The sequence below is a fragment of the Rhipicephalus microplus genome, chromosome X (genome assembly GCF_043290135.1).
Source record: "Rhipicephalus microplus isolate Deutch F79 chromosome X, USDA_Rmic, whole genome shotgun sequence".
Lineage (NCBI taxonomy): Eukaryota > Metazoa > Arthropoda > Arachnida > Ixodida > Ixodidae > Rhipicephalus > Rhipicephalus microplus.
In genome coordinates, this window is record NC_134710.1 from 402,657,960 (window position 1) to 402,669,384 (window position 11,425).

Sequence of the window (11,425 nt, forward strand, 5' to 3'; positions counted from 1 at the left end):
CGAACCCCGGCATCTCTAAACCTCTCTTGATTTTAGCGCTATCTTTTTTATGTGTTGTATTACTACGGCACCATGAAATGCGACGAGTGATTCTACTAAAACATTGCTGCCCTTTTCTTTTAAGATAGAAATATTTTTGTTTCTTTGTTGACAAAAAAAATTGTATCACGTTGCAATGACGAGATTATTTTGTTTATTTCGAGTAATAATTTATTTTGTTGTTAAAATAATCTGTTGAGCACCATCAAATGCATAAATAAGTGCTCCTGACATAACAGGGGTGCAGCTCAGAGGTAGAGCGCTTGCTTCGCATGTGAGAAGTCCCTGGTTCAAACCGTGGTGCCTCCAGAGCTCTCTGAACTTTTGCGGCCCCTCCGTGGAGGTGTAGTGGATAAGGTACTCGGCTGCTGACCCGCAGGTCGCGGGTTCGTTTCCCGGCTGCGTTGGCTGCATTTCCAATGAAGGCGGAAATGTTGTAGGCCCGTGTGCTCAGATTTGGGTGCACGTTAAAGAACCCCAGGTGGTCGAAATTTCCGGAGCCCTCCACTACGGCGTCTCTCATAATCATATGGTGGTTTTGGGACGTGAAACCCAACAAATCAATCAATTTGAACTTTTGCGCTATCTTTTTGTGTTGTACTACTACGGCACCATGAAATGCGACGAGATAATCTACTAAAACATCGGTGCCCTTTCCTTTATGATAGAAACGTGTTTCTATCTTTGTTGACAAAAAATTTTTCGCGTTGCAATGACGAGATTATTTTCTTTATTTCGAGTAATAATTAATGTTTTTGTTAAAATAATTTCTTGAGCACCATCAATAGCATACATAAGTTCTCCTGACATAACGGGGGTGTAGCTAAGAGGTAGAGCGCTTGCTTCGCATGTGAGAATTCCTGGGTTCAAACCCCGTCCCCTTCAAAGTGCTCTTGACTTTAGCGCTATCTTTTTTATGTGTTGTAATACTACGGCACCATGAAATGCGACGAGTGATTCTACTAAAACTTTGCTGCCCTTTTCTTTTATGATAGAAATATGTTTCTTTCTTTGTTGACAAAAAAATTGTATCACGTTGCAATGACGAGATGATTTTGTTTATTTCGAGTAATAATTTATTTTGTTGTTAAAATAATCTGTTGAGCACCATCAAACGCATAAATAAGTGCTCCTCACATAAGAGGGGCGCAGCTCAGAGCTAGAGCGCTTGCTTCGCATGTGAGAAGTCCCTGGTTCAAAACGTGGCGCCTCCAGAGCTCTCCAAACTTTTGCGGCCCCTCCTCGGTGGTCTAGTGGCTAAGGTACTCGGCTGCTGACCTTCAGGTCGCGGGTTCGTTTCCCGGCTGCGGCGGCTGCATTTCCGATAGAGGCGGAAATGTTGTAGGCCCGTGTGCTCAGATTTGGGTGCACGTTAAAGATCCCCAGGTGGTCGAAATTTCCGGAGCCCTCCTTTACAGCGTCTCTCATAATCATATGGTGGTTTTGGAACATGAAACACCACAAATCAATCAAGTTGAACTTTTGCGCTATCTTTTTTGTGTGTTACTACTACGGCACCATGAAATGCGACGAGATAATCTACTAAAACATCGGTGCCTTTTCCTGAATGATAGAAATGTGTTTCTATCTTTGTTGACAAAAAATTTATCGCGTTGCATTGACGAGATGATTTTGTTTTTTTCGAGAAATAATTATATTTTTTTTGTGAAAATAATTTCTTGAGCACCATCAATAGCATACATAAGTGCTCCTGACATAACGGGGGTGTAGCTCAGAGGTAGAGCGCTTGCTTCGCATGTGAGAAGTCCCGGGTTCGAACCCCGGCACCTCCAAAGTGCTCTCGACTTTAGTGCTATCTTTTTTATGTGTTGTAATACTACGGCAGCTTGAAATGCGACGAGTGATTCTACTAAAACATTGCTACCCTTTTCTTTTATGATCGAAATATTTTTCTTTCTTTGGTGACGAAAAATTTGTATCACGTTGCAATGACAAGCAGATTTTGTTTATTTCGAGTAATAATTTATTTTGCTGTTAAAATAATCTGTTGAGCACCATCAAACGCATAAATAAGTGCTCCTGACGTAACAGGGGTGCAGCTCAAAGGTAGAGCGCTTGCTTCGCATGTGAGAAGTCCCTGGTTCAAACCGTGGCGCCTCCAGAGCTCTCTGAACTTTTGCGGCCCCTCCGCGATGGTCTAGTGGCTAATGTACTCGGCTGCTGACCCGCAGGTCGCGGGTTCGTTTCCCGGCTGCGGCGGCTGCATTTCCGATGGAGGCGGAAATGTTGTAGGCCCGTGTGCTTAGATTTGGGTGCACGTTAGAGAAACCCCGGTTGGTCGAAATTTCCGGAGCCCTACACTACGGCGTCTCTAATAATCGTATGGTGGTTTTGGGACGTGAAACCCCACAAATCAATCAATTTGAACTTTTGCGCTATCTTTTTTGTGTTGTACTACTACAGCACCATGAATTGCGACGAGATAATCTACTAAAACATCGGTGCCCTTTCCTTTCTGATAGAAATGTGTTTCTATTTTTGTTGACAAAAAATTTATCGCGTTGCATTGACGAGATGATTTTGTTTATTTCGAGTAATAATATATTTTGTTGTTAAAATAATCTGTTGAGCACCATCAAACGCATCAATAAGTGCTCCTGACATAACAGGTGTGCAGCTCAGAGGTAGAGCGCTTGCTTCGCATGTGAGAAGTCCCTGGTTCGAACCGTGGCGCCTCCAGAGCTCTCTGAACTTTTGCGGCCCCTACGCGGTGGTCTAGTGGCTAAGGTACTCGGCTGCTGACCCGCAGGTTGCGGGTTCTTTTCCCGGCTGCGGCGGCTGCATTTCCGATAGAGGCGGAATTATTGTAGGCCCATGTGCTCAGATTTGGGTGCACGTTAAAGCACCTCAGGTGGTCGAAATTTCCGGTGTCCTCCACTATAGCGTCTCTCATAATCATATGGTGGTTTTGGGACGTGAAACACCACAAATCAATCAATTTGAACTTTTGCGCTATCTTTTTTGTGTTGTACTACTACGGCACCAATGCGACGAGATAATCTACTAAAACATCGGTGCCCTTTCCTTTATGATAGAATAGTGTTGCTATCTTTGTTGACAAAAAATTTATCGTGTTGCAATGACGAAATGATTTTGTTTATTTCGAGTAATATTTAATTTTTTTGTTAAAATAATTTCTTGAGAACCATCAATAGCATACATAAGTGCTCCTGACATAACGGGGGTGCAGCTCAGAGGTATAGCGCTTGCTTCGCATGTGAGAAGTCCCGGGTTTGAACCCTGGCATCTCCAAAGTGCTCTCGAATTTAGCGCTATCTTTTTAATGTGTTGTAAAACTACGGCACCATTAAATGCGACGAGTGATTCTACTAAAACATTGCTGCCCTTTTCTTTTATGATAGAAATATGTTTCTTTCATAGTTAACAAAAAATTATATCACGTTTAAATGACGAGATGGTTTTGTTTATTTCGAGTAATAATTTATTTTGTTGTTAAAATAATCTGTTGAGCACAATCAAACGCATAAATAAGTGCTCCTGACATAACAGGGGTGCAGCTCAGAGGTAGAGCGCTTGCTTCGCATGTGAGAAGTCCCTCATTCGAACCGTGGCGCCTCCAGAGCTCTCTGAACTTTTGCGGCCCCTCCGCGATGATCTAGTGGCTAATGTACTCGGCTGCTGACCCGCAGGTCACGGGTTCGTTTACCGGCTGCGGCGGCTGCATTTCCGATGGAGGCGGAAATGTTGTAGGCCCGTGTGCTTAGATTTGGGTGCACGTTAGAGAAACCCCGGTTGGTCGAAATTTCCGGAGCCCTACACTACGGCGTCTCTCATAATCGTATGGTGGTTTTGGGACGTGAAACCCCACAAATCAATCAATTTGAACTTTTGCGCTATCTTTTTTGTGTTGTACTACTATGGCACCATGAAATGCGACGAGATAATCTACTAAAACATCAATGCCCTTTCCTTTATGATAGAAATGTGTTTCTATCTTTGTTGACAAAAAATTCATCGCGTTGCAATGACGAGATGATTTTGTTTATTTCGAGTAATAATTAGTTTTTGAGAAAATCATTTCTTGAGCACCATCAATAGCATACATAAGTGCTCCTTACATAACGGGGGTGTAGCTCAGAGGTAGAGCGCTTGGTTCGCATTTGAGAAGTCTCGGGTTTGAACCCCGGCACCTCGAAAGTGCTCTCGACTTTAGCGCTATCTTTTTTATGTGTTGTAATACTACGGCACCTTGAAATGCGACGACTGATTCTACTAAAACATTGCTGCCCTTTTCTTTTATGATAGAAATATGTTTCTTTCTTTGTTAACAAAAAAATTGTATCACTTTGCAATGACGAGATGATTTTGTTTATTTCGAGTAATAAATTATTTTGTTGTTAAAATAATTTGTTGAGCACCATCAAACGCATAAATAAGTGCTCCTGACATAACAGGGGTGCAGCTCAGAGGTAGAGCGCTTGCTTCGCATGTGAGAAGTCCCTGGTTCGAACCGTGGCGCCTCCAGAGCTTTCTGAACTTTTGCGGCCCCTCCGCGGTGGTCTAGTGGCTAAGGTACTCGGCTGCTGACCCGCAGGTCGCGGGTTCGTTTCCCGGCTGCAGCGGCTGCATTTCCGATGGAGGCGGAAATGTTGTGTGCCCGTGTGCTCAGATTTGGGTGCACGTTAAAGAACCCCAGGTTGTCGTCATTTCCGGAGCCCTCCACTTCGGCGGCTCTCATAATCATATGGTGGTTTTGGGACGTGAAACCCCACAAATCAATCAATTTGAACTTTTGCGCTATCTTTTTTGTGTTGTACTACTACGGCACCATGAAATGCGACGAGATAATCTACTAAAACATCGGTGCCCTTTCCTTAATGATAGAAATGTGTTTCTATTTTTGTTGACAAAAAATTTATCACGTTGCATTGATGAGATGATTTTGTTCATTTCGAGTAATAATTTATTTTGTTGTTAAAATAATCTGTTGAGCACCATCAAACGCATAAATAAGTGCTCCTGACATAACAGGTGTGCAGCTCAGAAGTAGAGCGCTTGCTTCGCATGTGAGAAGTCCCTGGTTCGAACCGTGGCGCCTCCAGAGCTCTCTGAACTTTTGCGGCCCCTACGCGGTGGTCTAGTGGCTAAGGTACTCGGCTGCTGACCCGCAGGTTGCGGGTTCTTTTCCCGGCTGCGGCGGCTGCATTTCCGATAGAGGCGAAATTGTTGTAGGCCCATGTGCTCAGATTTGGGTGCACGTTAAAGCACCTCAGGTGGTCGAAATTTCCGGAGCCCTCCACTACGGCGTCTATCATAACCATATGGTGGTTTTGAGACGTGAAACACCACAAATCAATCAATTTGAACTTTTGCGCTATCTTTTTTGTGTTGTACTACTACGGCACAAATGCGACGAGATAATCTACTAAAACATCGGTGCCCTTTCTTTTATGATAGAATAGTGTTGCTATCTTTGTTGACAAAAAATTTATCGTGTTGCAATGACGAAATGATTTTGTTTATTTCGAGTAATAATTATTTCTTTTGTTAAAATAATTTCTTGAGAACCATCAATAGCATACATAAGTGCTCCTGACATAACGGGGGTGCAGCTCAGAGGTATAGCGCTTGCTTCGCATGTGAGAAGTCCCGGGTTTGAACCCTGGCATCTCCAAAGTGCTCTCGAACTTAGCGCTATCTTTTTAATGTGTTGTAATTACGGCACCATTAAATGCGACGAGTGATTCTACTAAAACATTGCTGCCCTTTTCTTTTATGATAGAAATATGTTTCTTTCATTGTTAACAAAAAAATTGTATCACGTTGCAATGACGAGATGGTTTTGTTTATTTCGAGTAATAATTTATTTTGTGTTTAAAATAATCTGTTGAGCACAATCAAACGCATAAATAAGTGCTCCTGACATAACAGGGGTGCAGCTCAGAGGTAGAGCGCTTGCTTCGCATGTGTGAAGTCCCTCGTTCGAACCGTGGCGCCTCCAGAGCTCTCTGAACTTTTGCGGCCCCTCCGCGATGGTCTAGTGGCTAATGTACTCGGCTGCTGACCCGCAGGTCGCGGGTTCGTTTCCCGACTGCAGCGGCTGCATTTCCGATGGAGGCGGAAATGTTGTGTGGCCGTGTGCTCAGATTTGGGTGCACGTTAAATAACCCCAGGTGGTCAAAGTTTCCGGAGCCCTCCACTACGGCGTCTCTCATAATCATGAGGTGGTTTTGGGACGTGCAACCCCACAAATCAATCAATTTGAACTTTTGCGCTATCTTTTTTGTGTTGTACTACTACGGCACCATGAAATGCGACGAGATAATCTACTAAAACATCGGTGCCCTTTCCTTAATGATAGAAATGTGTTTCTATTTTTGTTGACAAAAAATTTATCGCGTTGCATTGACGAGATGATTTTGTTCATTTCGAGTAATAATTTATTTTGTTGTTAAATTAATCTGTTGAGCACCATCAATAGCATACACAAGTGCTCCTGACATAACGGGGGTGCAGCTCAGAGGTATAGCGCTTGCTTCGCATGTGAGAAGTCCCGGGTTTGAACCCTGGCATCTCCAAAGTGCTCTCGAATTTAGCGCTATCTTTTTAATGCGTTGTAATACTACGGCACCATTAAATGCGACGAGTGATTCTACTAAAACCTTGCTGCCCTTTTCTTTTATGATAGAAATATGTTTCTTTCTTTGTTAACAAAAAAATTGTATCACGTTGCAATGACGAGATCGTTTTGTTTATTTCGAGTAATAATTTATTTTGTTGTTTAAATAATCTGTTGAGCACCAACAAACGCATAAATAAGTGCTCCTGACATAACAGGGGTGCAGCTCAGAGGTAGAGCGCTTGCTTCGCGTGTGAAAAGTCCTTGGTTCGAACCGTGGCGCCTCCAGAGCTCTCTGAACTTTTGCGGGCCCTACGCAGTGGTCTAGTGGCTAAGGTATTCGGCCGCTGACCCGCAGGTCGCGGGTTTGTTTCCCGGCTGCGGTGGCTGCATTTCCGATAGAGGCGGAAATGTTGTAGGCCCGTGTGCTCAGATTTGGGTGCACGTTAAATAACCCCAGGTGGTCAAAGTTTCCGGAGCCCTCCACTACGGCGTCTCTCATAATCATATGGTGGTTTTGGGACGTGAAATCCAACAAATCAATCAATTTGAACTTTTGCGCTATCTTTTTGTGTTGTACTACTACGGCACCATGAAATGCGACGAGATAATCTACTAAAACATCGGTGCCCTTTCCTTTATGATAGAAACGTGTTTCTATCTTTGTTGACAAAAAATTTTTCGCGTTGCAATGACGAGATTATTTTCTTTATTTCGAGTAATAATTAATGTTTTTGTTAAAATAATTTCTTGAGCACCATCAATAGCATACATAAGTTCTCCTGACATAACGGGGGTGTAGCTAAGAGGTAGAGCGCTTGCTTCGCATGTGAGAATTCCTGGGTTCAAACCCCGTCCCCTTCAAAGTGCTCTTGACTTTAGCGCTATCTTTTTTATGTGTTGTAATACTACGGCACCATGAAATGCGACGAGTGATTCTACTAAAACTTTGCTGCCCTTTTCTTTTATGATAGAAATATGTTTCTTTCTTTGTTGACAAAAAAATTGTATCACGTTGCAATGACGAGATGATTTTGTTTATTTCGAGTAATAATTTATTTTGTTGTTAAAATAATCTGTTGAGCACCATCAAACGCATAAATAAGTGCTCCTCACATAAGAGGGGCGCAGCTCAGAGCTAGAGCGCTTGCTTCGCATGTGAGAAGTCCCTGGTTCAAAACGTGGCGCCTCCAGAGCTCTCCGAACTTTTGCGGCCCCTCCTCGGTGGTCTAGTGGCTAAGGTACTCGGCTGCTGACCTTCAGGTCGCGGGTTCGTTTCCCGGCTGCGGCGGCTGCATTTCCGATAGAGGCGGAAATGTTGTAGGCCCGTGTGCTCAGATTTGGGTGCACGTTAAAGATCCCCAGGTGGTCGAAATTTCCGGAGCCCTCCTGTACAGCGTCTCTCATAATCATATGGTGGTTTTGGAACATGAAACACCACAAATCAATCAAGTTGAACTTTTGCGCTATCTTTTTTGTGTGTTACTACTACGGCACCATGAAATGCGACGAGATAATCTACTAAAACATCGGTGCCTTTTCCTGAATGATAGAAATGTGTTGCTATCTTTGTTGACAAAAAATTTATCGCGTTGCATTGACGAGATGATTTTGTTTTTTTCGAGAAATAATTATATTTTTTTTGTGAAAATAATTTCTTGAGCACCATCAATAGCATACATAAGTGCTCCTGACATAACGGGGGTGTAGCTCAGAGGTAGAGCGCTTGCTTCGCATGTGAGAAGTCCCGGGTTCGAACCCCGGCACCTCCAAAGTGCTCTCGACTTTAGTGCTATCTTTTTTATGTGTTGTAATACTACGGCAGCTTGAAATGCGACGAGTGATTCTACTAAAACATTGCTACCCTTTTCTTTTATGATCGAAATATTTTTCTTTCTTTGGTGACGAAAAATTTGTATCACGTTGCAATGACAAGCAGATTTTGTTTATTTCGAGTAATAATTTATTTTGCTGTTAAAATAATCTGTTGAGCACCATCAAACGCATAAATAAGTGCTCCTGACGTAACAGGGGTGCAGCTCAAAGGTAGAGCGCTTGCTTCGCATGTGAGAAGTCCCTGGTTCAAACCGTGGCGCCTCCAGAGCTCTCTGAACTTTTGCGGCCCCTCCGCGATGGTCTAGTGGCTAATGTACTCGGCTGCTGACCCGCAGGTCGCGGGTTCGTTTCCCGGCTGCGGCGGCTGCATTTCCGATGGAGGCGGAAATGTTGTAGGCCCGTGTGCTTAGATTTGGGTGCACGTTAGAGAAACCCCGGTTGGTCGAAATTTCCGGAGCCCTACACTACGGCGTCTCTAATAATCGTATGGTGGTTTTGGGACGTGAAACCCCACAAATCAATCAATTTGAACTTTTGCGCTATCTTTTTTGTGTTGTACTACTACAGCACCATGAATTGCGACGAGATAATCTACTAAAACATCGGTGCCCTTTCCTTTCTGATAGAAATGTGTTTCTATTTTTGTTGACAAAAAATTTATCGCGTTGCATTGACGAGATGATTTTGTTTATTTCGAGTAATAATATATTTTGTTGTTAAAATAATCTGTTGAGCACCATCAAACGCATCAATAAGTGCTCCTGACATAACAGGTGTGCAGCTCAGAGGTAGAGCGCTTGCTTCGCATGTGAGAAGTCCCTGGTTCGAACCGTGGCGCCTCCAGAGCTCTCTGAACTTTTGCGGCCCCTACGCGGTGGTCTAGTGGCTAAGGTACTCGGCTGCTGACCCGCAGGTTGCGGGTTCTTTTCCCGGCTGCGGCGGCTGCATTTCCGATAGAGGCGAAATTATTGTAGGCCCATGTGCTCAGATTTGGGTGCACGTTAAAGCACCTCAGGTGGTCGAAATTTCCGGTGTCCTCCACTATAGCGTCTCTCATAATCATATGGTGGTTTTGGGACGTGAAACACCACAAATCAATCAATTTGAACTTTTGCGCTATCTTTTTTGTGTTGTACTACTACGGCACAAATGCGACGAGATAATCTACTAAAACATCGGTGCCCTTTCTTTTATGATAGAATAGTGTTGCTATCTTTGTTGACAAAAAATTTATCGTGTTGCAATGACGAAATGATTTTGTTTATTTCGAGTAATAATTATTTTTTTGTTAAAATAATTTCTTGAGAACCATCAATAGCATACATAAGTGCTCCTGACATAACGGGGGTGCAGCTCAGAGGTATAGCGCTTGCTTCGCATGTGAGAAGTCCCGGGTTTGAACCCTGGCATCTCCAAAGTGCTCTCGAATTTAGCGCTATCTTTTTAATGTGTTGTAATTACGGCACCATTAAATGCGACGAGTGATTCTACTAAAACATTGCTGCCCTTTTCTTTTATGATAGAAATATGTTTCTTTCATTGTTAACAAAAAAATTGTATCACGTTGCAATGACGAGATGGTTTTGTTTATTTCGAGTAATAATTTATTTTGTGTTTAAAATAATCTTTTGAGCACAATCAAACGCATAAATAAGTGCTCCTGACATAACAGGGGTGCAGCTCAGAGGTAGAGCGCTTGCTTCGCATGTGTGAAGTCCCTCGTTCGAACCGTGGCGCCTCCAGAGCTCTCTGAACTTTTGCGGCCCCTCCGCGATGGTCTAGTGGCTAATGTACTCGGCTGCTGACCCGCAGGTCACGGGTTCGTTTCCCGGCTGCGGCGGCTGCATTTCCGATGGAGGCGGAAATGTTGTAGGCCCGTGTGCTTAGATTTGGGTGCACGTTAGAGAAACCCCGGTTGGTCGAAATTTCCGGAGCCCTACACTACGGCGTCTCTCATAATCGTATGGTGGTTTTGGGACGTGAAACCCCACAAATCAATCAATTTGAACTTTTGCGCTATCTTTTTTGTGTTGTACTACTATGGCACCATGAAATGCGACGAGATAATCTACTAAACCATCGGTGCCCTTTCCTTTATGATAGAAATGTGTTTCTATCTTTGTTGACAAAAAATTCATCGAGTTGCAATGACGAGATGATTTTGTTTATTTCGAGTAATAATTATTTTTTGTGAAAATCATTTCTTGAGCACCATCAATACCATACATAAGTCCTCCTTACATAACGGGGGTGTAGCTCAGAGGTAGAGCGCTTGCTTCGCATTTGAGAAGTCTCGGGTTTGAACCCCGGAACCTCGAAAGTGCTCTCGACATAAGCGCTATCTTTTTTATGTGTTGTAATACTACGGCACCTTGAAATGCGACGAGTGATTCTACTAAAACATTGCTGCCCTTTTCTTTTATGATAGAAATATGTTTCTTTCTTTGTTGACAAAAAAATTGTATCACGTTGCAATGACGAGATGATTTTGTTTATTTCGAGTAATAAATTATTTTGTTGTTAAAATAATCTGTTGAGCACCATCAAACGCATAAATAAGTGCTCCTGACATAACAGGGGTGCAGCTCAGAGGTAGAGCGCTTGCTTCGCATTCGAGAAGTCCCTGGTTCGAACCGTAGCGCCTCCAGAGCTTTCTGAACTTTTGCGGCCCCTCCGCGGTGGTCCAGTGGCTAAGGTACTCGGCTGCTGACCCGCAGGTCGCGGGTTCGTTTCCCGACTGCAGCGGCTGCATTTCCGATGGAGGCGGAAATGTTGTGTGGCCGTGTGCTCAGATTTGGGTGCACGTTAAAGAACCCCAGGTTGTCGTAATTTCCGGAGCCCTCCACTTCGGCGTCTCTCATAATCATATGGTGGTTTTGGGACGTGAAACCCCACAAATCAATCAATTTGAACTTTTGCGCTATCTTTTTTGTGTTGTACTACTACGGC

At 43.5% G+C, this 11,425-nt stretch overlaps 2 non-coding genes across 2 annotated transcripts; both read left to right on the forward strand.

Moving 5' to 3' along the window:
* The first annotated feature begins 1,760 nt into the window (after positions 1–1,760).
* Positions 1,761–1,832, forward strand: TRNAA-CGC (transfer RNA alanine (anticodon CGC)). Its single transcript has one exon. It is a non-coding gene; the product is annotated as a tRNA-Ala (tRNA).
* Positions 1,833–8,340: 6,508 nt separating this feature from the next.
* On the forward strand, positions 8,341–8,412 carry TRNAA-CGC (transfer RNA alanine (anticodon CGC)). Its single transcript has one exon. It is a non-coding gene; the product is annotated as a tRNA-Ala (tRNA).
* The last annotated feature ends 3,013 nt before the right edge of the window (positions 8,413–11,425 follow it).